We start from the raw sequence: 25,628 nt of genomic DNA, 5'->3' as shown, positions 1-25,628 counted from the left end.
AATGTTAGCCTATGGGGAAGGTCCCCATAGGCTTGGCTATCTTTTTTTGATCGAAGGAATTATCCTTCGATCGTTCGATCAAACTATCTGCGCTAAATCCGTCGACTTCGAAGTCGAAGGATTTTAATTCCTAGTCGAATATCGACGGTTAATTAACCCTCGATATTCGACCCTTAGTGAATCGGCCCCTTAGTGTGTTCTGATTACAGTTTGGTAGTATGTAATTAAACAGCATTATTGATTTGATTTGCCTTGATGTGCACTATTTGTACTGTGTAGTGATGGGCGAATTTATTCGCCAGGCGCGAATTTGCGGCGAATTCCCACAATTCGCCACCAGCGAATAAATTTGCGAAACCGCTGCATAAATTTGGAAAACTGTCGCATCAAAAAAATGGACTCCGGCGTCAAACAAGAGACGCCGGCGCCGTTTCGCAAATTTTTCACTGTTTTGCAAATTTCGCGGGAAATTCGCAAATTTTTCGGTGAAGCAAAATGCCCCAAATTCGCCCATCACTAGTACTGAGTATGTTTGTTGTACAATAAACTAATTACTTACAAAGAGGTTTTATGCAATACCACCTTTTTGTAGTTCTAGTGCCAGACCTACACCCCCCCACACTCTCTTCTCTCTCTTTTAGTTCTCTTCTTCTCTCATTTTCCTTTCTCCTTCTTTAAGGGAATTATTGATAAGCTGGCCATAGACGCAAAGATCCCAAACTTTCTCATCTCCTCGATTCGTACGATCAGATCTTTGCGTCTATGGCCAGCTACATGGCTCAATTTTTTTCGTGACGTTCTTTTTGATGCCAAAAACCCAAAAAGTTGCAGTAAAAAAAGACGCCATTTTTTTGTGATTTATTATGCCCCCATTTCCAAGCCTGAATCTGAAAATACTCCATCTAAAACCTGCCAAATTCATGTAAAACTCAATTTCAGATGTCCCCTTAACCATTTGAAGACGTTTTAATCCTCACAAAATGTTCTGCCATTTTGGTGTTTGATGCTGGTTTTTCTGCAAAACTCAAATTTGTTGTGGTTTTCGGGCGTCAAGTGCAAAATATTCATGTTTTCTGCATGACAATCTGAAAAAGGTGCGGTTTTCCCCGATCTGATTTTTTTCAAGTTTTTTTTTATTGATAAATAAGGCAAATCGTGGATTCTAGTTTGGTCTCACTTTTTTCATTTAAAAAAATCGGAAAAATTAGAATTTTGATAAATAACCCTCTTAATGTTCTTGTTTTAATTTATCAATGTTTTGTTAAACCTAAAAATCAATAAATAAACATTTAAGAAAAGTTTTTGCCATTGACTTCTATTGAAACTCGGCCGCTTTTACTTGCCAATTTTTTTCTGGTGACATGTGTGTTTTTTTTTTTAAAAATAAACACAAATATTCAAGGTTCTGAAGAATATGCTCAAGTGTATTCTCATTTTTCCTTATATCGTGGACCCCCCCTCCCCCGCAAATTAGAATTTCGATAAAACTGGCCCATTAATGTAGAAGATAACCAATTATTGCCATTGAACGTATTTCAATGGGCTATCCCAGGGTATTAATTAATATTCCCATTAAAAGGAATATTAAAAATGCTACACTGTCATCTTCAGGACCCGATATGCTAAATGTTTTTCCCTAAAATGCCATGTATTCAGGGCTACGGCTCCCCAACCTTCCAGGTGAAATCATGGAGCACCAAATGTCAGGTTTTGCCTGTGCTGTTTGGTTTAAAAAAATACCTTGTATCAATGCACAAAAACACCCAATATATCTCTAGTACAACTGCAATCTCTTCTTTTCAGTTGTTGACCCTAAAGACCTGGATTGATGGAGATTACTTGTTGAGGTTTGAGGAGTTGAGTTCAAAGAGGTCCTTGTGAGTGCGATGGAGGCCAAAATGGTCATTAAGGACCAGCAAACATGTTCCAGATGAAGAGAACATACCCACACTAAAGGAAATGATGTAGCCAAGGGGCAACCAAAACCTCTGCCCTCACTCATAAAAATTGAAAACAATAAGAACCATTGTATAATTAACGGTGAATTCTGCACCACAAAACAAGAGTGCTGGGTTGTGTCTCTTTTTTTCCCTATTTAATTGTAAAGGTCAATTTATAGAGTTCTGCTACCTGTCCCCTGATTTACGATGTGCTAATTTCATTCTTGAAAACATACCCCCAAACTCTAAGCTATATAGTTAAAAGAACCATTTTCATTTTATTGCTTTGTTTTTCCCGAAAAAAAAACCATTTGGACTTTAAACATTGGACATTTGCTTCCGCTGGAAGAGATGGAGGAGGGAACCGGGAAAATTGATGGAGACATTTCAGCCACAACAGATCCCTTTTTGTTAATTTGGTTCTAATTGTTGTCAGACGGTTGAAAACAAAACAGAGAAGTTATTCATATTGCAGACTATGTTTTCCTGTATGGTTTTCCTATAAATGGAATAATGTAAGGTTTATTGGACATTAAAGTCTTCACTAGCTACTATGTAAAGGAACAGTAGCACCAAAAAATGTAAGTGTTTTAAAGTAAAGAAAATATCATGTACTGTTGGCCTGCACTGCTAAAACTGATGTGTTTGCTTCAGAAACACTACTATAGTTTATTTAAACAAGCTGCTGTGTAGCAATGGCGGAAATTGAAAAAAAGTCTTTATGGCACAGGATAGATGATGGATAAAAGATAACACCATTATGTTCTACAGAGCTTATCTGCTGTGTAGCCTGAGCCTTTTCTCCTTTGAATGGCTGCCCCCATGACTACACAGCAGCTTATTTATATAAACTATAGTAGTACTTATCTGTTATCTACTGTGTATCCTGTGCTTGAATGGCTGCCCCCATGGCTACACAGCAGCTTATTTATATAAACTATAGTAGTACTTATCTGTTATCTACTGTGTATCCTGTGCTTGAATGGCTGCCCCCATGGCTACACAGCAGCTTGTTTATATAAACTATAGTAGTACTTATCTGTTATCTACTGTGTATCCTGTGCTTGAATGGCTGCCCCCATGGCTACACAGCAGCTTGTTTATATAAACTATAGTAGTACTTATCTGTTATCTACTGTGTATCCTGTGCTTGAATGGCTGCCCCCATGGCTACACAGCAGCTTATTTATATAAACTATAGTAGTACTTATCTGTTATCTACTGTGTATCCTGTGCTTGAATGGCTGCCCCCATGGCTACACAGCAGCTTGTTTATATAAACTATAGTAGTGTTTCTGAAGCAAACACACCAGTTTTACCAGTGCAGGGCAACGCTGCATTATATTTTTATAACTTTAAAATACTTTTTTTTTTGATTAGTGTTCCTTTAATATGGTTATTATGTAATAACATAGTAACATAGTAAATTAGGTTGAAAAAAGACACACGTCCATCAAGTTCAACCTTTTAACTTTTTTCAACCTGCCTAACTGCCAGTTGATCCAGAGGAAAATCAAAAGAAACCCATCTGAAGCCTTTCCAATTTGCCTCAGAGGGGGAAAAAATTCCTTGCTGACTCCAAAATGACTAGTCCCTGGATCAACTTGTACTATGAGTTATCTCCCTAAACCCTGTATTCCCTCACTTGCTGAACACCATCCAACCCCTTCTTATACCTATCTAATGTATCAGCCTGTACCACTGATTCACTTCCCAGCTCTCCCTGTAACACCCCTTTCCCTCCTCTAATCTCATTGGCTCCCTCCTGTCTGCTGGGAGGAGCTACTGGTGAATAAACCATCCGACCCTTCCTTATACCTATCTAATGTATCAGCCTGTACCACTGATTCAGGGAGACAATTCCACATCTTCACAGCTCTCACTGTAAAAAACCCCTTCTGAATATTTAGGCGGAGCCTCTTTTCTTCCATTCTTTTTGGAATGGGTGACCTTGTGTCAGCTGGAAAGACCTACTGGTAAATAAAGCATTAGAGAGATTATTATATGATCCCCTTATGTATTTATACATAGTTATCATATCACCCCTTAAGCGCCTCTTCTCCAGCGTGAACATCCCCAATTTGGCCAGTCTTTCCTCATAGCTAAGATTTTCAATACCTTTTACCAGCATAGTTGCCCTTCTCTGTACCCTTTCTAATACAATAATGTCCTGTTTGAGTGATGGAGACCAAAACTGTACGGCATATTCTAGATGGGGCCTTACAAGTGCTCTATACAGTGGAAGAATGACCCCCTCCTCCCGTGACTCTATGCCCCTTTTAATACAGCTCAAGACCTTATTTGCCCTTGATGCTGCTGACTGGCATTGCTTGCTACAGCCAAGTTTATCATCTACAAGGACTCCAAGGTCCTTTTCCATAATGGATTTGCCTAGTGCAGTCCCATTAAGGGTTGCTTCAGAAACACTACTATAGTTTATATAAATAAGCTGCTGTGTAGCAATGGGGGCAGCCATTCAAAGGAGAAAAGGCTCAAGTTACACAGCAGATAGCACATAACCTCTGTACTACATAATGGTTTTATCTGTTATCCACTATTTAAACTGTGCCATACAGCATTTTTTCAATTTCCATCATTGCTACTCGGCAGCTTGTTTATATGAACTATAACATAGTTTCTGAAGCAAACAGATCAGTTTTACCAGTGCAGGGCAACACTACATGATATTTTCATTACTTTAAAACACTTTAATTTTTTTTTGTTACTGTTCCTTTAAGGACTGGAGCCCAAAACTGCACCACATACTCCAGGTGAGGCAAAATTATGTTTTCATCCCTTGCGTTTATGCCTTTTTCATGCAAGACAAAACTTTGGCTTTATTAGTTACAGAATGGCACAAACTTAAAGTATTATGATATGGAATGAAGTCCAGTATCTTATCCCTTAATACCATTTGAAAAGCTTTCCTACCACTGATGCTAGACTAACCATCCTATAGTTTTGAGGCTGAGAATGGGATTCCTTTTTGAATAGCAACACTGCAAAAATTCGCAAATTTCCTGCAAAATTCACGAAACAGCGGAAAATTTGTGAAACGGTGATGGCGTCTCATTTTTGACGCTGGCGAAAATGCGCAGGCGTCCAAAAAAACGGACGCTATCGTCCATTTTTTTACGCTGGCAAATTTTCGCTGCAGTTTTGCGAATTTATTTGCCTGCGGCCAATCGCGGGAATTCGCCACAAATTCGCACCTGGCGAATAAATTCACCCATCACTAATCATCATGCCAGACCTCAATAAATCCTGAAAAAATAAGTAAAGGAGCTTGACAAAAGTAACCTGGGATGAATACCATCCAGTGCGGACCTTTGTTTATCGTAATATATTCTAGTCTCTTTTGAATTTCCTCATGCGTGATCCATGCATCGTTAGTTGAATTACTAGGATTGGGACAATTAATTAGGAAACCTTCATTAAGTGGTTCCTCATTTGTGTAGAAATCAACCAGCTGACCCCCATCTGATATTATATTTAAAAAATAATCTTGGATTTTTTTTACTGCTTGCTGTAATACCCTTTTCCATATTGATTTTAGCTTGTCTGATGTTTTGCTTTTTTGCATGATTTCTCTGCCTTCTTGTACCTGATACCTGATTGTACCTTGTACTTGATTCTGCCGGAAATGTATTTTACTACATTTGTACAAAAAATTATATTTAATGATAGTGCCTATTTTAATTTATTAATCTTTGAAGGTTCAATGTCATAGTTTATTCCACTGTAAGGGCTTTACTTCATGCTCATACAGTATATAATCATCTCAAGGGCAAAAATCAAGAACATTCCCAGACTGAAATTATAACCTGTTGCACTAGACTTAAATGTATGTCCATAAATATCTAAATCTAAAACATAGTTTTACAATGGCAGAAGAATTTGTTATTGTGCAAATTATCCCAATTTGGGGATAACAACATCATAAATGTTATATATAAAAACAAACTCTGTTATATTTCCAGGGAAGAAGCATGTGAAATATGCTTCTTCAACCTAAATTTTTGGAGTCAGACATCTGAAATTTGCTAAATCATGGACCATCCATATTTTTAGATATTTTTTTTCAAGGTACAAAGAGCATGTGGTTCCCACAGTGTAGGAGGAAAACGTTTTTTTTTAAAGCCTCTAACAGTTAAAAATGTTGGCTTCCATCCCAAGCAAAATATTTTGGCAAGGTTACCTGTTGTTTCTTCATCTATCTTTACTAAACCAGCATATTCATATCACAGATATGCCTCTACAGTTTCCATATTATTATTATTTCTAAAAATTGCAAATAAACGTTCTTCCCATGTAATATTTACCCAAGCTCAATTCATTTAGCTCGATATTAAGAAGAAAAACGTCTGTAAATGTCAAGGTCCCATGACACCCAACAACTGCAAATCTAAGGGTGTCTGTCATTTAAAGCTTTACTTACCCATATAGAACATTTATTACATGTTGTGACTAGAGGCTGGAAATCAACGCATGTTCTGCTTCTCATGTGCTACTGAACCCACATCAATTTTTTTAGGACCCTTGTCCCTAAACCCAATGGAAAAATTATCTGGTTTGCCGATTGGACCTGCACTAGTCTTTTTCTTTTGGGCCTGCCAGAAAACTCTGGATCTGCTGACACCTTGAATTGTTGCTAGTGAAAATACACCGGGCATTCATTTACTGAGACAAATTTTCGCATTTTGATGAATATGCATAATCATAATGAATTAACGTCTGACCTAGTTGCGCAAAGTAGATTTCCGATGGATCTGTTCATTTAAATAAAATATTTTGTCAGACAGAAACAAAACCTTCTAGAAGCTTGGATCAGTGATGGGCGAATCTGGGCCGAATAATTTGCAAAACAGCAAAAATTCACAAAAAACATTGAAGTCAATGGGTGTCAAAATACTTTTGATGCGCAACAATTTTTGACGTGAGCGAAAAAAAAATTTCGACTATTTTTTTACAAATGAATTAAAGTCAATGGGTGTCTGAATAATTTAAACTTGCGTGCCAATTTTGATGCGCGACAATTTTTCTTTTTGCGGCGGATATTTTGCCGCGAAATGCAAAAATTCACCCCAAATCCATGCCTGGCGAATTTATTCGCCCATCACTAGTTTGTATACATATTCAAAATCATATCTGCCTGAACATGAGAAAGATCAAGGCATACATACATAACAAGCATGGCCAACACGTGAATTTTGACACCCACATCAATTCTGACGCTTGTGTCAATTTTGATGCCAGCGTTAAAGTCAATGGGCATCCAAATAATGTTGACTCGCAACAGTTTTGACGCGATTGACTTTTCTGACGCGCAGGCAAAGTTTTATTCACAGTTTCGCAAATTTGTTCGCCAGCGACAAAACATGGAAATTTCACGCGAATTTGTGCCTGGCGAATTTATTTGCCCATCGCTAGCTGTCATAATCAGATGGTAAGGAAAAAGGAGGAAGCTAAACATTGGAGAACTGGAGTATGGTGTGGTATCAGAAAGGTTATCCGAATCGTAGCCACAGTCTAGGACATGCAGCTACCAGGATACTCAGGAATGGGCTAGGAATTAATAATTGAAAAAGTAAGTTAACATGGAGGAAATGGTGCACCCCAAAACTCAGCAGGGGTGCCCATAACAGGGTGTTGATGGCCATATTATTTTGAATCTGGCTCCAAAAGCACTGTAAATTTTGGACCTCTGCACCCTTCACCACCCTTACTTGCACCCCCACCCCAGCACTAGATGTAAAAGGAGGTGTCAGTAACGGGAATCATTGATTACAGAAGGGAAGGAATCATCGGTTCTTACTGGGCCCCATTTGGCCGAGGGCTCCACTGCTTCTGTGTGGTCTGCTCCCAACTAGTTATGCCACTGACCACGTTAGACATAGTGGGACATTCACTAAGATGCGTAGTTGCGCCAGCGTCCGCTTCGCCGCACTTCGCCAGGCGTATTTTCGCCAGCGCTACGCAAATTCACTAAAATCGGAAGTTGCGCTCAGGGGAAGCGTAAGGTTGCAAAGTTGCACTGGGGTTAATTCGCCAAGCAAAGCGAAGTTACGCTAGTGATGCTTAATTTGCATACAGCGCCAAATTGAACAATGGAGGTATATGTAGCAGCACTACACAAGCCTGGGAAACCTTCAAAACAGCAAATAAAATTTTTATTTTGCCCTACACATGTGCCCACTGTATAGTTAAGGTGCCATGAGTTAGGAAATGTAGGGGGGAAGGAGGGGAGCCCCAAAAAATGTTCGATCTTTTTCAGCCTATCACCCATAAAAAAAGAAAAAACGCCAGCGTTTTTTGGGACTTAGAAAATGTTTTCACTTTTTTGGAAGCAATCCCTATCTACTCTATTGCACTTCGCCTGGTCTGAGGTGGCGAAGGAAGTCTGGCGTAAAAGGTAGCGTTCAGAAAAATGCGCACTTTAGTGAATTTGCGTAGTTACGTCCGTAAGGCGTAAGGGTGCGAAGTAACTCTAACGAATTTACGCCAGCATCCGTTAGTGAATCGGCGAATTAACAAAAATTCGCTACACTAGCGAATTAATGCTAGCGTTAGGCGCTTCGTCTAGTGAATTTGCCCCATAGTTAGGCCCTGATGCAGCACCAGTGCAAGCAAAATGATGTAAATGAATTTGTTAGATCTTATACCTTTAATGAAGAAGATAAAGCTGTCTTATAATTTAAAAAAAACCCACAGTATGACACAAACACACACACAACTGAACTGGGTACATTTAAATACAAGATCAAGCTTTACTACCAAAAATATAATTTCATATAAAATGTGAGATTTTTTTTTAAAATCACTCAACCTGGAATGTGGCCAATATATCTTATTATCTATTACACACAGTAGGGGAAAATGAAATTGCTGACATAAGTATCACTTCAACCACCCAGACTACATAATTGCTCGAGGAAAACCATGACGGCCACAATTTTCCTTTGGCATTTTAACACCTTTGTCATTCCTCTGAACAATCTGTGCTCTAGGAAGAATGGTCCATAAATTAAGATTTCACAATGTAGACTTGTGGTGTGTATTGGCATTTGAGCTCAGAGGAAAACAGCAGACAGCATTTCATTGGAAAAACAGCTTTTTTTTTTTTTGGAAACCATCATTTTGCTTTACCCCAGCTGAAAGCCTTTAGGTGGTGGCGGGATAGTTCTGAAGTTGGTGATCATTATGAAAAATGCATAATCATAGAAATGTTTCCTAGTATACTCGTATATACACAATTTTATGGTGCCTGTATAATTGTAAACACAAAAAATGGTCTGTACTTACAGTACAACATATATTGATATTTAATGCTGACCTAAAAATAAGCAACAATTTATCAGTCATATCCACAAAGTATTTAAAAAGAGTGAACATGTTTTGCAGTGCTGTATAGTAGAGAATAGAACTAGGTACTTTATCTTCAATATAAATTTAAGTAGAGATGTGTAAACTGATTTGTCATGTTTCAGTGGATGTTCTCTGAATTTCAGGCCTTTATCATCAGTCATAGTAACAAAGTAACATATTAAGTTAGGTTGAAAAAAGACACATCCATCAAGTTCATGTTTTTTAGTCTATAATTAACCTGCCTAACTGCCAGTTGATCCAGAGGAAGGCAAAAAACCCATCTGAAGCCTCTCCAATTTGCCTCAGAGGGGGAAAAAATCCTGACTCCAAAATGGCAATGGGACCAGTCCCTGGATCAACTTGTACTATGAGCTATCTCCCATATCCCTGTATTCCCTCACTTGCTAAACTCTATCCAACCCCTTCTTAAAGCTATCTAATGTATCAGCCAGTACAACTGATTCAGGGAGAGAATTCCACATCTTCACAGCTCTCACTGTAACAAACCCCTTCCCAAAATTTCGGCAGAACCTCTTTTCTTCTAATCGGAATGGTTGACCTTGTGTCAGCTGGAAAGACCTACTGGTAAATAAAGCATTAGAGAGATTATTATATGATCCCCTTATATATTTATACATAGTTATCATATCTCCCCTTAAGCGCCTCTTCTCCAGTGTGAACATCCCCAATTTGGCCAGTCTTTCCTCATAGCTAAGATTTTCAATACCTTTTACCAGCTTAGTTGCCCATTTCTGTACCCTCTCTAATACAATAATGTCCTGTTTGAGTGATGGAGACCAAAACTGTACGGCATATTCTAGATGGGGCCTTACCAGTGCTCTATACAGTGGAAGAATGACCCCCTCCTCCCGTGACTCTCTGCCCCATTTAATACAGCTCAAGACCTTATTTGCCCTTGATGCTGCTGACTGGCATTGCTTGCTACAGCCAAGTTTATCATCTACAAGGTCTCCAAGGTCCTTTTCTATAATGGATTTGCCTAGTGCAGTCCCATTAAGGGTATAAGTGGCTTGGATATTTTTATATCCCAGGTCCATGACTTTACATACATTACACATTATATTTTCCTTCCAGCGCCAGCACATCCAGCTCTCCCATTTTACCAGTCAGACTCCTTGCATTTGCAAACATACATTTAATACTGGTACCATAATTAACATGTGACATGTGGTCCTCCCTTTCCATAACAGTACCCCCAACCAAATTTCCTCCCCCATTTTCCCTTCCTTTGCCCACTATCTCATCTAACCTGTTTTCCACTGAATCCTTTACTGAACCCCCCCCCCACACCTAGTTTAAAATCTCCTCCAACCCTCTAGCCATTTTCTTCCCCATCATCATTGAGGTGCAGCCCATTCCTGGCAAAGAGCCTGTAGCCAATTGGAAAATCAGCCCAGTTCTCCAAAAACTCAAAACCCTCCTCCCTACACCAATCTCTCAGTCCCACATTAATCTCCCTAAACTCACGCTGTCTTCTTAGTGGTAATATCTCTGAGAAAATGACCTTGGAAGTGTCCTTATCCTCAACTTTGCATCTAGTTTTTAAAATCATTTTTGAGGACTTCACTACCTCCTCTAACTTTGTCATTGGTACCTATGTGTACCAAGATGTCCGGGTCTTCCCCAACCCCTCCCAATCATCTGTCCACTCGTTCCACCACATCTGAATCCCTAGTACCAGGCAAGCAGCAGACTGTTCAGCATGCAGCTTATAACATCAGATTACTCTATCAAGTCAAACTATTCTGGGACATTTGAGTAAAAAGAACCTCACCTACATTTTGCATAATGTTCCATGAAAGCCGGCAGAAAGCTCTGATTCATAATATTTTCAGATTTCAGTGAACTTCATTTAAAAACAGATGCAAGTGAGTGATAGGGGATGGGCTGTCTGGGCCAAATTAGTTTATGGAGGAAATAAAAAATAGAGAAACAGCAAGAGGCCGAGAAAAGAGGGAACGTCTACAATGGAAATAATATTTACATTTATGTTGCATTTTGGGGAAAAAAACTGATATATTCATATACAGATCCCTTGGGTGCAAGTTCTGGAGTGATAACGGGCATACGAGGATAGCAATTGCTCCCCAGGAAAAGCTGAGCTCTGTGGAATTTTTAATCCAGCTTGAGGAGCAGAGTTCAGCATGAGGAGGTGCAGGAAAGTCTTGATGGTGTTAAGGAGAAAACACTATTTTGGTCTGCACTAACTGATGCTCCTTAACTTGCACCTCTCTATGATGCACAACTTACAGTATAGATGGGGCAGAAGACAGGACACACTCATGCCTCCCCCTCTCTTGCTCTTGGATAGAGCACAGTCTCTGGGTTCTGAGCACAAAGGCACAAAGTGCAAACAAAAAGGCAGATTGCATACAATTTTGTTCTTTGCAACAACACATGTGATTGTAGAAGACCCCTTTAAGCTGCTCTCTAATACACAGTCTGATTTAAGAAATGGACTCCATTTTTGAAATGCTAAGAACTGCGCCTCTAGACAAAAAAGTGACGACAGGGTGCAAAGCACCAAAACTATTGTACCCTACCCTGCCCCCTGAGGCCCATACTCTTAAAGGGAACCTGTCACCCTAAAAAATAATTCCAAATCCATTTCTGTCATGTTAGTTGAGCAAAATAAACTTTACTTACACTATATTTATTATTTAATTTTTTGTCAGGCTCAGTATTACAGAAGCACAGCAAGCAGGCAGGAGCCATTTTGTGGACACTGTTATTATGGCAAGTTGTGCATCACCCCAAAATCTTGTGTAACGAGAGGTCTAGTTTTCCCACGTAATAGTACACATGTTTTAAGCAGCATTCATTTTTATGGTAAAAAATATTTAAAGTTTCATTTCTCTAAGGGGGTTATTTACTAAACTTCGATATGGCAAAACCCCGAAAATTTGTGTTTTTTTGGTATAAAATCTGAATTTTTAGTGGAAAAAAAACAAGAATTTTACAGGATTTATCATACGCCGATAATTGAAAAAGTCAGAATTCGAAAATCCAGCATCTCAGACCTGTCGAGGTTGTATATAAATCAATGAGATAATTTCCACAGATCTTTTGACCTGCGATGGGTTTCGTGCAATAATACGAAGATTATGGGGTTTTCGGGCAAAAATCAGAAAGAGTTTTCAGTAGGAAAATCAGAAAAATTTGTACAATTCATATTTTTCACGACTCTTTCGTTTTTTTCCTGCAAAACAAAATTTAGATAAATTCGGACTTTGATAAATAACCCCCTTAATGTAATGTACTTTGTCCAAACAAATGACATGAAATAGTTTATCCCATTTTCCATAAAATGACTTGTTTTACACACCTCAGCAAACTTTTCATTAAACAAACAAATGAAGCATGCATTTTCTGTACCCCATAAAAATATATGCATTTCCAGATTCCCACAGACCTTCATTTTAAGCATAATAAAACCATCATGAGAGGCTTTAAATAATATGATATACTACGTTCCCAAGAGCCTCATAATCTGTTACCTTTCATCCAGAACTGCTTAATTGATAAACTTTCTGTTAAGGCTTTTATCTATGACTAGATAAAGGGTCACTTTAGATTGATTTCACTATTAGGAGACCAAATTTATGGGTTGATAAAGTTAACCAGATGCTGTATGAAGCCCTTACAATGATGTGTGAGTTTTTTAGCTGAAATACCACCGTTCGGCCAACAAAACTGGCCACAATAGCTTGGGTTAATCTATTCATAAAGTGGAGAGATAATAATGCGAAATACTTCCCCATCTTCAAGGCTTGTACACTGGATATAAACACAATCCTTTATTCTATATATAGCATTAAAAACCAACTGCTGTGTTTTGGGTCACCAGAAATCTAATGGTAGACTACTACTTCCCATGTTTCACCAGTTTTAATTCAACTTGGCATTGCCTATTTACTGTTTAAAGCTTAAAAAAAATCCTCTGACACTTAAAAGTAATTTGAACAACAGATAAGCTGCCTCGAAAGGCAGAAAAATAAAGAAAATAAAGATTTTACGCCCTTGTCGAATTACTCCAGTAGTGTTTTGTAACTTAATAACTCTAAAAATGATCAACAGGTAGTAAGCTCCCTCGTGATGCCCAAAAGAAGTTTATCCATAAAAAACAAAATCCAAGTTGCATCAAAGTTGGAGCGGGATAAAAACCTTCTATAATGCAAATAGACCTTAGCACAAGATCACTAGTGCATTTTCGCTAGGCACAAACAAATGCTGGCGCATCTTCGCTAAGAAGTGTTCGCACTGGCGAGGTAACGCTAGTGAAAAGTTGCAAGCGTTCAGCGTCCAGGACGAAACTCCGCATATTAGTGACTTGGCGTAGCTGTATCGCATTTGCTCCAGGCGAACTGGTGTGAGCTGTGCGAAGCTGACACTGGCGAAAACTCGCCCGTTAGTGAATGTACCCCTAGGTCTCTAAAATTCAGTTTGGGATTCTTTCTTGTCCAAAATTTGGTTACATTTTTAGCCAAACATAAACCAATATCTTTAAGTCATGTAGGCTTTTTTCTTATGTCCCAAAACATAAGTTTTACTACATTTATAGAGTCTGTCATCCAGAATGTTTGGGACCTGGAGTTTTCCGGATAACGGATTTGGATCTTCATATCTTCAGTCTACTAGAAAATCATGTAAACATTAAATAAACCCAATAGGCTGGTTTTGATTCCAATAATGATTAATTATATCTTAGCTGGGATCAAGTACAATGTACTGTTTTATTATTACACAGAAAAATCTTTGGATTATTTGGATAAAATGGGGTCAATGGGAGAGAGCCTTTCTGTAATTTGTAGTATTTTGGATAATGGAGTTCTGGATAATGGATCCCATACCCATACTGCGTTTCTGTTTCACCAATTGGTATTGTGATATCTAACCACGGACACGGGGTTTACAGTGAATATACTTTACTTTTTGACAATTGATTTTCATTTACTTTATTATGGAACAGAAACAAGAGTTAAAATATATATTTATTTGCATTCTTAGGGGCCGATTCACTAACTTCGAGTGAAGGATTCGAAGTAAAAGGTCCCCATAGGCTTTCCTACATTTTTTTGATCGAAGGATATTCCTTCGATCATTGGATTAAAATCCTTCGAAGCGAATGATGTGGACATTACATTTATTTTCTCACAGCCCCAATCAACTAGTTCAATATTTATATATTTGGGAACATGCAGTATATACATAAAAAGCTGAAGCTCTGGGTTACTGATCAGTGTTTAGAAGAACTTCCTCTTCTGAGCTGATAGGAACATAGACTGTATTCTTTATCTTTCTTGGATGGGATGTGCTATATTTAGCCTCATTCTAAAACCAACAGGTCACCCAAAGGACTCTTTGTGCGTCATTAAAAGGTAAATAATCCCTGCAGAGAACAGAATTTATCTCTTTAGTCTACTCTGGCTTGTCATGGGGAGATTAGGAAGTGTAGATGGGGAATATTTCAATGAACTCCGTATGCTCACAGCTGATTTATTATTTTAGGAGCCAGAGATGCTGTTCAGCATTGCTTCAAGATGTGTGGTTTCATTGCTGCAAAGCAGGGATTATAGAGATCACAATTAAAAATGGTCAGTACCAGAAGTATAGGTTCTGTTCTATGGGGCAAATTCACTAACCTGCGGAGTTGCGCTAGCGCAGGCTTCGCCACACTTTGCCACACTTTGCCGCACTTCGCTAGTCGAAGTTTCGCCAGGGTGCCACTAACTCACTAAATAAATTTGATAAAGAGGCCCACATCACACAGAAACTCCTAAGAAACCCATCACAGTTACTTTTTTCTTCAAAAAGTATGAATAAATGCCATTTCTATGCATGTCAAATTCAATAAATATTCAATAATAAACAAAAAATACAGGGACCTAGAGTTTAGAACTTCATAACTTTTCAGAGCTGCGAGACACTTTATCCACAGGAAACAGCGAAATCTATACTTTTAGAATTTCGTAGCCTTTTTTTGCAATATTTTTAGGTAAAATGAGGGTCAAAGTACTGCAAACTGAGAATGCTTGCCTTCTCTGCAAGGTGGTCAGTGAGATATACTTGATGGATACACTGTAAACCAGCCATGCTCTAGCCTGCTGTCATGTTCTCAGTGGACTGTACAAGATGAATGCACTGCAAACAGATAGTGATGGGCGAATTTGGGGCGGTTTGCTGCAAAATTTGCGAAACGGTTAACAATTCATGAAACCGCGCCAGTGTCTCATTTTTGACGCCGGCATCCATGTTTTTGGATGACAGCAACGCGGCGAATCGCCGTAATTCGCAGCGAATTCGCGCCTGGCGAATAAATTTGCCCCTCACTACAAACAGACCATTCTATTAGGGATGTAGCGAACGTCGGAAAAAAAGTTCGCGAACATATTCGCGAACTTGCACAAAAATGCGAGCGGTTCGCGAATGGTTCGCGAACCCCATAGACTTCAATGGGAAGGCGAACTTTAACATCTAGAAAAGACATTTCTGGCCAGAAAAATGATTTTAAAGTTGTTTAAAGGGTGCAACGACCTGGACAGTGGCATGCCAGAGGGGGATCAAGGGCAAAAATGTATCTGAAAAATCTGCCTGTGTGTGCTTGGAAGAGATAGTGTAGGGGGAGAGCTGTTAGTGATTTCAGGGACAGATGATAGTAAGTTTGCTGGCTAGTAATCTGCTTGATACTGCTCTGTATTGGAGGGACAGAAGTCTGCAGGGATTTGAGGGACATTTTAGCTTAGGTAGCTTTGCTGGCTAGTAATCTACTGTTCTCTTTAAACAACTGCCATACGTTGACCTTGTAGGCATTGTTTGCCCAGTTTTTTTGGACGCAGCCACTGAAGCACAGTTGCCAGAAAAAATATGCCATATAAATGCTGAAAATAGTCATTTTTCGCCATAACGTTGACCTTGTAGACATTGTTTGCCCAGTTTTTTTGGACGCAGCCACTGAAGCACAGTTGCCAGAAAAAATATGCCATATAAATGCTGAAAATAGTAATTTTTCGCCATACGTTGACCTTGTAGACATTGTTTGCCCAGTTTTTTTGGTTGCAGCCACTGAAGCACAGTTGCCAGAAAAAATATGCCACATAAATGCTGAAAATAGTCATTTTTTGCCATATACGTTGAGTCAACGTATGGCAAAAAATGACTATTTTCAGCATTTATATGGCATATTTTTTCTGGCCTCTGTGCTTCAGTGGCTGTGGCCAAAAAACTGGGCAAACAATGCCTACAAGGTCAACGTCGTTGACCTTGTAGGCATTGTTTGCCCAGTTTTTTTGGCCACAGCCACTGAAGCACAGAGGCCAGAAAAAATATGCCATATAAATGCTGAAAATAGTCATTTTTTTGGTCGCAGCCACTGAAGCACAGTTGCCAGAAAAATTATGCCATATAAATGCTGAAATATAAATTTTTTTGGTTGCAGCCACTGAAGCACAGAGGCCAGAAAAATTATGCCATATAAATGCAGAAAATATGCATTTTTTTGGTCGCAGCCACTGAAGCACAGTTGACAGAAAAATTATGCCATATAAATGCTGAAAATATAAATTTTTTTGGTTGCAGCCACTGAAGCACAGAGGCCAGAAAAATTATGCCATATAAATGCAGAAAATATGCATTTTTTTGGTCGCAGCCACTGAAGCACAGTTGCCAGAAAAATTATGCCATATAAATGCTGAAAATAGTAATTTTTTTGGTTGCAGCCACTGAAGCACAGAGGCCAGAAAAATTATGCCATATAAATGCAGAAAATATGCATTTTTTTGGTCGCAGCCACTGAAGCACAGTTGACAGAAAAATTATGCCATATAAATGCTGAAAATATAAATTTTTTTGGTTGCAGCCACTGAAGCACAGAGGCCAGAAAAATTATGTCATATAAATGCAGAAAATAGGCATTTTTTTGGTCGCAGCCACTGAAGCACAGAGGCCAGAAAAAATTAAACCAGTAGGGTTTGCACCCTAGTTTGTAACGGTGGCGGAGGGAGGAGGAGGACGCTAAAGGACAGCTGTGTGTGGAGTCATGAGGCTTGAAGAGAAGGACAGCTGCATAGAAGTCAGAACAAGTCTTCCGGCGTGCAGTAACCCTCCGAGATCCACCCCTCATTCATTTTAATAAAGGTCAGGTAATCGACACTTTTGTGACCTAGGCGAGTTCTCTTCTCAGTTACAATCCCTCCTGCTGCACTGAAGGTCCTTTCTGAGAGCACACTTGAGGCTGGGCAAGACAAGAGGTTCATGGCAAATTGTGACAGCTCTGGCCACAGATCAAGCCTGCGCACCCAGTAGTCCAGGGGTTCATCGCTCCTCAGAGTGTCGATATCTGCAGTTAATGCCAGGTAGTCCGCTACCTGCCGGTCGAGGCGTTCTTTGAGGGTGGATCCAGAAGGGTTGTGGCGCTGCCTTGGACAGAAAAACATTTGCATGTCTGACGTTACAGACTGGCCAAAGGGCTTTGTCCTTGCAGGTGTGCTCGTGGCAGGATTACTGGCACCTCTGCCCCTGGAATGTTGATGAGTTCCTGAAGTGACATCACCCTTAAAAGCATTGTACAACATGTTTTGCAGGCTGGTTTGTAAATGCCGCATCTTTTCGGACTTGTGGTATGTTGGTAACATTTCTGACACTTTATGCTTGTACCGAGGGTCTAGTAGCGTTGCGACCCAGTACAGGTCCTTCTCCTTAAGCCTCTTGATACGGGGGTCCTTCAACAGGCATGACAGCATGAAAGACCCCATTCTCACAAGGTTGGATGCAGAGCTATCCATCTCCGCTTCCTCATTATCAAGGACTGCATCATCCACGGTCTCCTCCCCCCAGCCACGTACAAGACCAGGGGTCCCCAAAAGGTCACCACTAGCCCCCTGGGAAGCCTGCTCCTGTTGGTCCTCCTCCTCCTCCTCCACAAAGCCACCTTCCTCCTCTGACTCCACTTCTGGCACCTCTCCCTGCGTTGCAGCATGTGCCTGGGTTCGTTCTGGTGATTCCGACCAGAAATCGTGCGCTTCCAGCTCCTCGTCACGCTGGTCTACAGCCTCATCTGTCACTCGTCGCACGGCACGCTCCAGGAATAAAGCGAAGGGTATTAGGTCGCTGATGGTGCCTTCGGTGCGACTGACCATATTTGTCACCTCTTCAAAAGGTCGCATGAGCCTGCAGGCATCGCGCATAAGCACCCAGTAACGGGGGAAAAAAATCCCCAGCTGTGCAGATCCAGTCCTACCACCCAGTTCAAAAAGGTACTCGTTGACGGCCCTTTGTTGTTGCAGCAGACGTTCCAACATAAGGAGCGTTGAATTCCAGCGAGTCTGGCTGTCAGAAATCAAACGCCTGACTGGCATGTTGTAGCGCTGCTGAATGTCAGCAAGGCGTGCCATGGCTGTGTAGGAACGTCTGAAATGGGCCGACACCTTTCTGGACTGGGTGAGAACGTCCTGGAATCCTGGGTACTTGGAGACAAAACGTTGGACTATTAAATTTAACACATGTGCCATGCAGGGCACATGTGTTAAATTGCCTAGTCTCAACGCTGCCAACAGATTGCTTCCATTGTCACACACCACTTTTCCGATCTGCAGTTGGTGTGGGGTCAGCCACCGATCGCCTGTGACTGCAGAGATGACAGGAGTACAGATCCGGTATGGTTTTTTGCTTTCCAGGCACGTCATCCCCAAGACAGCGTGACAACGGCGTACCTGGCACGTCGAATAGCCTAGGGGGAGCTGGGGGTGCACAGGTGTGGAGGAGGAGAAGGAGGACCCAGCAGCAGAGTAAGAAGAAGAAGAAGACGAGGTAGAGAGCGATGGAGGAGTAGAGGTGGTGGCAGAACCGCGTGCAATCCGTGGCGGTGACACCAACTCCACTGTTGTTGTTGAGCTACCCATTCCCTGCTTCCCAGCCATTACCAAGTTCACCCAGTGGGCAGTGTAGGTGACATACCTGCCCTGACCATGCTTGGAGGACCATGCGTCAGTAGTCATATGGACCTTTGGCCCAACACTAAGTGACAGAGATGCGGTAACTTGGCTCTGCACATGTTGGTACAGGTGTGGTATTCCCTTTTTAGAAAAAAAATTGCGGCTGGGTACCTTCCACTGCGGTGTCCCAATTGCTACAAATTTGCGGAAGGCCTCAGAGTCCACCAGCTGGTATGGTAAAAGCTGGCGGGCTAAGAGTGCAGACAAGCCAGCTGTCAGACGCCGGGCAAGGGGGTGACAGTCAGACATTGGCTTCTTACGCTCAAACATGGCCTTCACAGAAACTTGGCTGGTGGCAGATGACTGGGAATGGGAACAGGTGGTCAAGGTGGAAGGCGGAGTGGAGGGTGGTTCAGACGGGTCAAGGAGAGCAGAGGTAGAGCAGTAAGATGCTGGACCAGAAGGAGTGTGGCTTTTAGTTTGCCTGTTGCCTTTGAGGTGTTGCTCCCAAAGTGCTTTGTGCTTGCCGCTCATGTGCCTTCGCATAGAAGTTGTACCTATGTGGCTGTTGGGCTTACCAAGGCTCAGTTTCTGACTGCACTCATTGCAAATTACAATGCTTTTGTCAGAGGCACACACATTAAAAAAATCCCACACTGCTGACTTTTTGGAAGTGTGCGATCTGGCGGTAACAGTAGAAGTTGGCGGAGTTGGCGGTATTGGCGGCAATGGCGGGTGCGTTGGCCGGCTGAACACAGGTGCCGATACATGTTGTTGCCCTACTGATCCCTGCGGGCTGTCCTCCCTGCTTCTTCTAAGTCTTATTCTCCTACTGCCTCTCTGACTCTCCGTCTCTCCATCTGAACTACCCTCCTCTTGCTCTCTTCTACTAGGCACCCACAAAACATCAATCTCCTCATCATCATTCTCCTCAGATGCATCAATTTCTTCTGACACATCACAGAAGGAAGCAGCAGCGGGGACCTCCTCCTCATCACTCATTATGTCCATCTCTATCGTGTTCTCTGCCAGAATTAAATCTGGTGTAAGGTCCTCATCTCCTTCATCTTCTTCTGGCAATAATGGTTGCGCATTACTCAGTTCAAGAAACTCATGGGAAAATAACTCCTCTGACCCCAGTGAAGAAGGGGCACCGGTGGTGGAGGAAGTGTTACGTGGGGTGGCCATAGCAGTGGAGGATGAGGAGGATGTTGTGGTAAAGTTAGAAACGGTAGAGGATGGGGTGTGCTGTGTAAGCCAGTCAACTACCTCTTCAGCATTTTGGGAGTTCAGGGTCATTGGCTTTTTAAAACTGGGCAATTTGCTAGGGCCACAGGATTGCATAGCAGCACGGCCCCTAGCACGGCCTCTGCGTGGCGGCCTGCCTTTGCCTGGCATTATTTTTAAAAAAACAACAACAACAACAAAAACTCAGTTGGTTTTTCTGGAAACGATAATACACACAGCTAGATGGCGGGTTGAAGAAAACACTGTGCAAATAATGCCTACAAAGTCAACGTATACACTACTACAGCGGTGGATACGGATTACGTAAAATATATGAATGCTGCTTGAAAAAAAGTAACTCAAGTGGTTTTTCTAGAGACGATAATATTATCAATATTTAGACAAAATGTGAACAAGGTCACACAGCTCGATGGCGGGTTGAAGAAAACAGTGTGCAAATAATGCCTACAAGGTCAACGTATACACTACTACAGCGGTGGATACGGATTACGTAAAATATATGAATGCTGCTTGAAAAAAAGTAACTCAAGTGGTTTTTCTAGAGACGATAATATTATCAATATTTAGACAAAATGTGAACAAGCTCACACAGCTCGATGGCGGGTTGAAGAAAACACTGTGCAAATAATGCCTACAAGGTCAACGTATACACTACTACAGCGGTGGATACGGATTACGTAAAATATATGAATGCTGCTTGAAAAAAAGTAACTCAAGTGGTTTTTCTAGAGACGATAATATTATCAATATTTAGACAAAATGTGAACAAGCTCACACAGCTCGATGGCGGGTTGAAGAAAACAGTGTGCAAATAATGCCTACAAGGTCAACGTATACACTACTACAGCGGTGGATACGGATTACGTAAAATATATGAATGCTGCTTGAAAAAAAGTAACTCAAGTGGTTTTTCTAGAGACGATAATATTATCAATATTTAGACAAAATGTGAACAAGCTCACACAGCTCGATGGCGGGTTGAAGAAAACAGTGTGCAAATAATGCCTACAAGGTCAACGTATACACTACTACAGCGGTGGATACGGATTACGTAAAATATATGAATGCTGCTTGAAAAAAAGTAACTCAAGTGGTTTTTCTAGAGACGATAATATTATCAATATTTAGACAAAATGTGAACAAGGTCACACAGCTCGATGGCGGGTTGAAGAAAACAGTGTGCAAATAATGCCTACAAGGTCAACGTATACACTACTACAGCGGTGGATACGGATTACGTAAAATATATTATGGCTGCTTGAAAAAAGTGACTCCGGTGTTTTTTCTGGAGACGGTAATATTATGGATATTTAGACAGAATGTGAACAAGGTCACACAGCTCGATGGTGGGTTGAAGAAAACAGTGTGCAAATAATGCCTACAAGGCCAACGTATACACTACTACAGCGGTGGATACGGATTACGTAAAATATATGAATGCTGCTTGAAAAAAGTGACTCCGGTGTTTTTTCTGGAGACGGTAATATTATGGATATTTAGACAGAATGGGAACAAGGTCACACAGCTCGATGGCGGGTTGAAGAAAACAGTGTGCAAATAATGCCTACAAGGCCAACGTATACACTACTACAGCGGTGGATACGGATTACGTAAAATATATTATGGCTGCTTGAAAAAAGTGACTCCGGTGTTTTTTCTGGAGACGGTAATATTATGGATATTTAGACAGAATGTGAACAAGGTCACACAGCTCGATGGCGGGTTGAAGAAAACAGTGTGCAAATAATGCCTACAAGGCCAACATATACACTACTACAGCGGTGGATACGGATTACGTAAAATATATGAATGCTGCTTGAAAAAAGTGACTCCGGTGTTTTTTCTGGAGACGGTAATATTATGGATATTTAGACAGAATGGGAACAAGGTCACACAGCTCGATGGCGGGTTGAAGAAAACAGTGTGCAAATAATGCCTACAAGGCCAACGTATACACTACTACAGCGGTGGATACGGATTACGTAAAATATATTATGGCTGCTTGAAAAAAGTGACTCCGGTGTTTTTTCTGGAGACGGTAATATTATGGATATTTAGACAGAATGTGAACAAGGTCACACAGCTCGATGGCGGGTTGAAGAAAACAGTGTGCAAATAATGCCTACAAGGCCAACGTATACACTACTACAGCGGTGGATACGGATTACGTAAAATATATTATGGCTGCTTGAAAAAAGTGACTCCGGTGTTTTTTCTGGAGACGGTAATATTATGGATATTTAGACAGAATGTGAACAAGGTCACACAGCTCGATGGCGGGTTGAAGAAAACAGTGTGCAAATAATGCCTACAGGGCAAATAATGCCTAAAAGGTCAACTTATACACTACTACAGCGGTAGTAAATAAAAAAAAGTAAATAAAAAAAAATGAATATTAAAAAAAAAAAATTAAAGTTGGTGCTGCTGAACTACTAGGAGCAGCAGATTAGCACACCAGTCCCACTCCCCAACACTGCTAGACTAATAGCACTGGGCTCTTATAGTAGTAGTAGTAGTAGTAGTAGTAAAACAACAAAAAAATAAATAAAAGCAGTCCTTACAAGGACTACTGTTATTGCAGCAGTCAGCAGATGATATCAGAAGCAGGACAGCTGCCCACTGCAGCTACATACAGAGCACTGCAGTAGAAGGTAGATTACTAGCCAGCAAAGCTACCTAAGCTTAAATGTCCCTCAAACCCCTGCAGACTTCTGTCCCTCCAATAACAGAGCAGTATCAAAACGATTACTAGCCAGCAAACTTTCAACTGTCCCTGAAATCACTAACAGGCAGCAGCTCTCTCCCTACACTATCTCTTCAGCACACACAGGCAGAGTGAAAAAACGCTGCAGGGCTTCGGTTTTTATAGGGAAGGGGAGTGGTCCAGGGGAGAGCTTCCTGATTGGCTGCCATGTACCTGCTGGTCTGGGGTGAGAGGGCAAAAAAAGCGCCAACAATGGCGAACCCAAAATGGCGAACGTCGCGCGACGTTCGCGAACTTCCGGCGAGCGCGAACACCCGATGTTCGCGCGAACAAGTTCGCCGGCGAACAGTTCGCGACATCTCTACATTCTATCCCCCTCTTCGGCGTTTGCAATGGACTGTGCTTGAGGAAATTGCCTTCTCGTATCATTAGCTGGTCATCCACACAATTTTCACAAGAGCAAGAGCATCTTTGCCTAATTTGATAGGCCTGGTAGTGGATTCAGTTGCGTCAGTGGGCCAGCAACAGGATCACATTTGTAACCTTTATAGACCTGCCAGGAGAGAACAGCACTCACTGGAGTTTTACTACACAATTATCTGTCTGAGCCCCAAGCAGATATTGTGGTGATCAATATCTGGTTGGGGAGGACATCACGATGGTTCCATGTGCAGGCCAATAAGCTGCTGATCCAGTGGATGGAGAAATTTGGTTCTGTTTGGTCCTCTTTAGACTGATATCTAATATTTACTGTTGCACACTTTCTATATGTGTGCAATAAAGAAAGATAGACAGAAAGTAAATATATTTACTCATAAAATACCAACATATTACAATTTTTTCATTTGGGTCTCCTTATTTACTCCATGAATTTTGCCACTTCGCTTGTTTTCCATCCTGTGGTCTGTACTAAATAAAAGCAATTATACACACATTGAATGCAACAGCACCACACTCTGCACCACAAACCAGAGCCCAACATACAGATTCCACAATCCCTTTGCAGATAAAAATCATACAATTTGTTCAACTTGAAAGTGGGTGCCATAATGTCTGTCTCATGATTATCATCTAAAATTTAAACCAAATGCTGGCAATGTATAAAATATACTTGACCAATGCAAGACAACCACCAGTTCTCTACTAACTATCCTCTAACAGTAAATATCAGAACTATCTGTTGAAAGCTGCACATAATCATCTTGTAAGTATTTCATAGAAACCACATGCAGAAGATCAATACTCACTCCATATGACACACTCAAACTTTTTGCTTACTTTGCACTAAAATAATTTAAGATTACAGTTCTATAAGGTGTAGGTCGCCTTACAATTTACTTTTAGTAAGGTCTAGACAGTAGAGCTTTGTTGCCCTAGCAAACAGAAAACAGTTTGGAAATCAGGAGTGAAGAGGAATTGTAGAAGGCTTGAACAGAAAGCAAGCAATAAAAAATAGTAACAACAACAGAACTGAAACCTGCAGTTGATGTCATTGTTTTTGGATATTTAGTAGTGACGGGTGAATTTATTGGCCAAGCACAGATCCACTGTGAATTTCCATGATTTACCGCCGGCAAGTAAATTCACAAAACCACCACGAAAAATTGCTAGCGAAAATTCACCTGCGTAAAAAAAAAAGGACGCTGGCGTCAAAAACGGAAGCCGGCGTCAAGAACGAGCTGGCACCGTTTCGCAGATTTTTCGCCGCTTTGCAAATTTTGCAGGAAATTCGTCAATTTTTTGGCGAAGCGAAACTCCCCAAATTCGCCCCCATTACTAGTATTTAGAAAGTGGCAGAATAAGGAGGCTAATACAGGTATGGGAGCTATTTCCAAAATACAAAGGACCTGGGGTTTTCCGGATAATGGGTCTTTCTGTAATTTGAATCACCATGCTTTAAATAAGTATACTTAAAAAAATCATTTAAATAAAAATAAATAACCCTAATAGAATTGTTTTGCCTCCAATAAGTATTAACTATATCTTAGGACCAAGTAGAAGTAGTGTCTTATTACAGAGATAAAGCAAATCCTTTTTAAAAATCTGAATTATTTGATTAAATTGGAGTCTATGGGAGATGGCTTTAGCGTCATTCAGAACTTTCTGGATAACGGGTTTCCATATAATGGATCCCATACCTGTAACAAAAACACCGTAAAAATAGGAAAATGAAGATTAATAGAAAAGGTCCATCTGTGACATACTATGAAGGTAATGTAATGCATGTAATTCAGGAAACATCTGCCCCCTAAGTCTAGTAGATAGTTATGGGTGAATATGTGGCAGAAAAATTCGTGAATTTACCGAAAGATATGCGAAACATATTGAAGTCAATGGGCGTCAAAATAATTTTATTGTGCAACAATTTTGACGCGAGTGACAATTCTGACAACCATTTTTTTTTATACGCACAACTATTTT

This window comes from Xenopus laevis, chromosome 8S (genome assembly GCF_017654675.1).
Source record: "Xenopus laevis strain J_2021 chromosome 8S, Xenopus_laevis_v10.1, whole genome shotgun sequence".
Taxonomy (NCBI): domain Eukaryota; kingdom Metazoa; phylum Chordata; class Amphibia; order Anura; family Pipidae; genus Xenopus; species Xenopus laevis.
The sequence above is the reverse complement of the archived record's forward strand: the minus strand, read 5'-3'. Positions refer to the sequence as shown.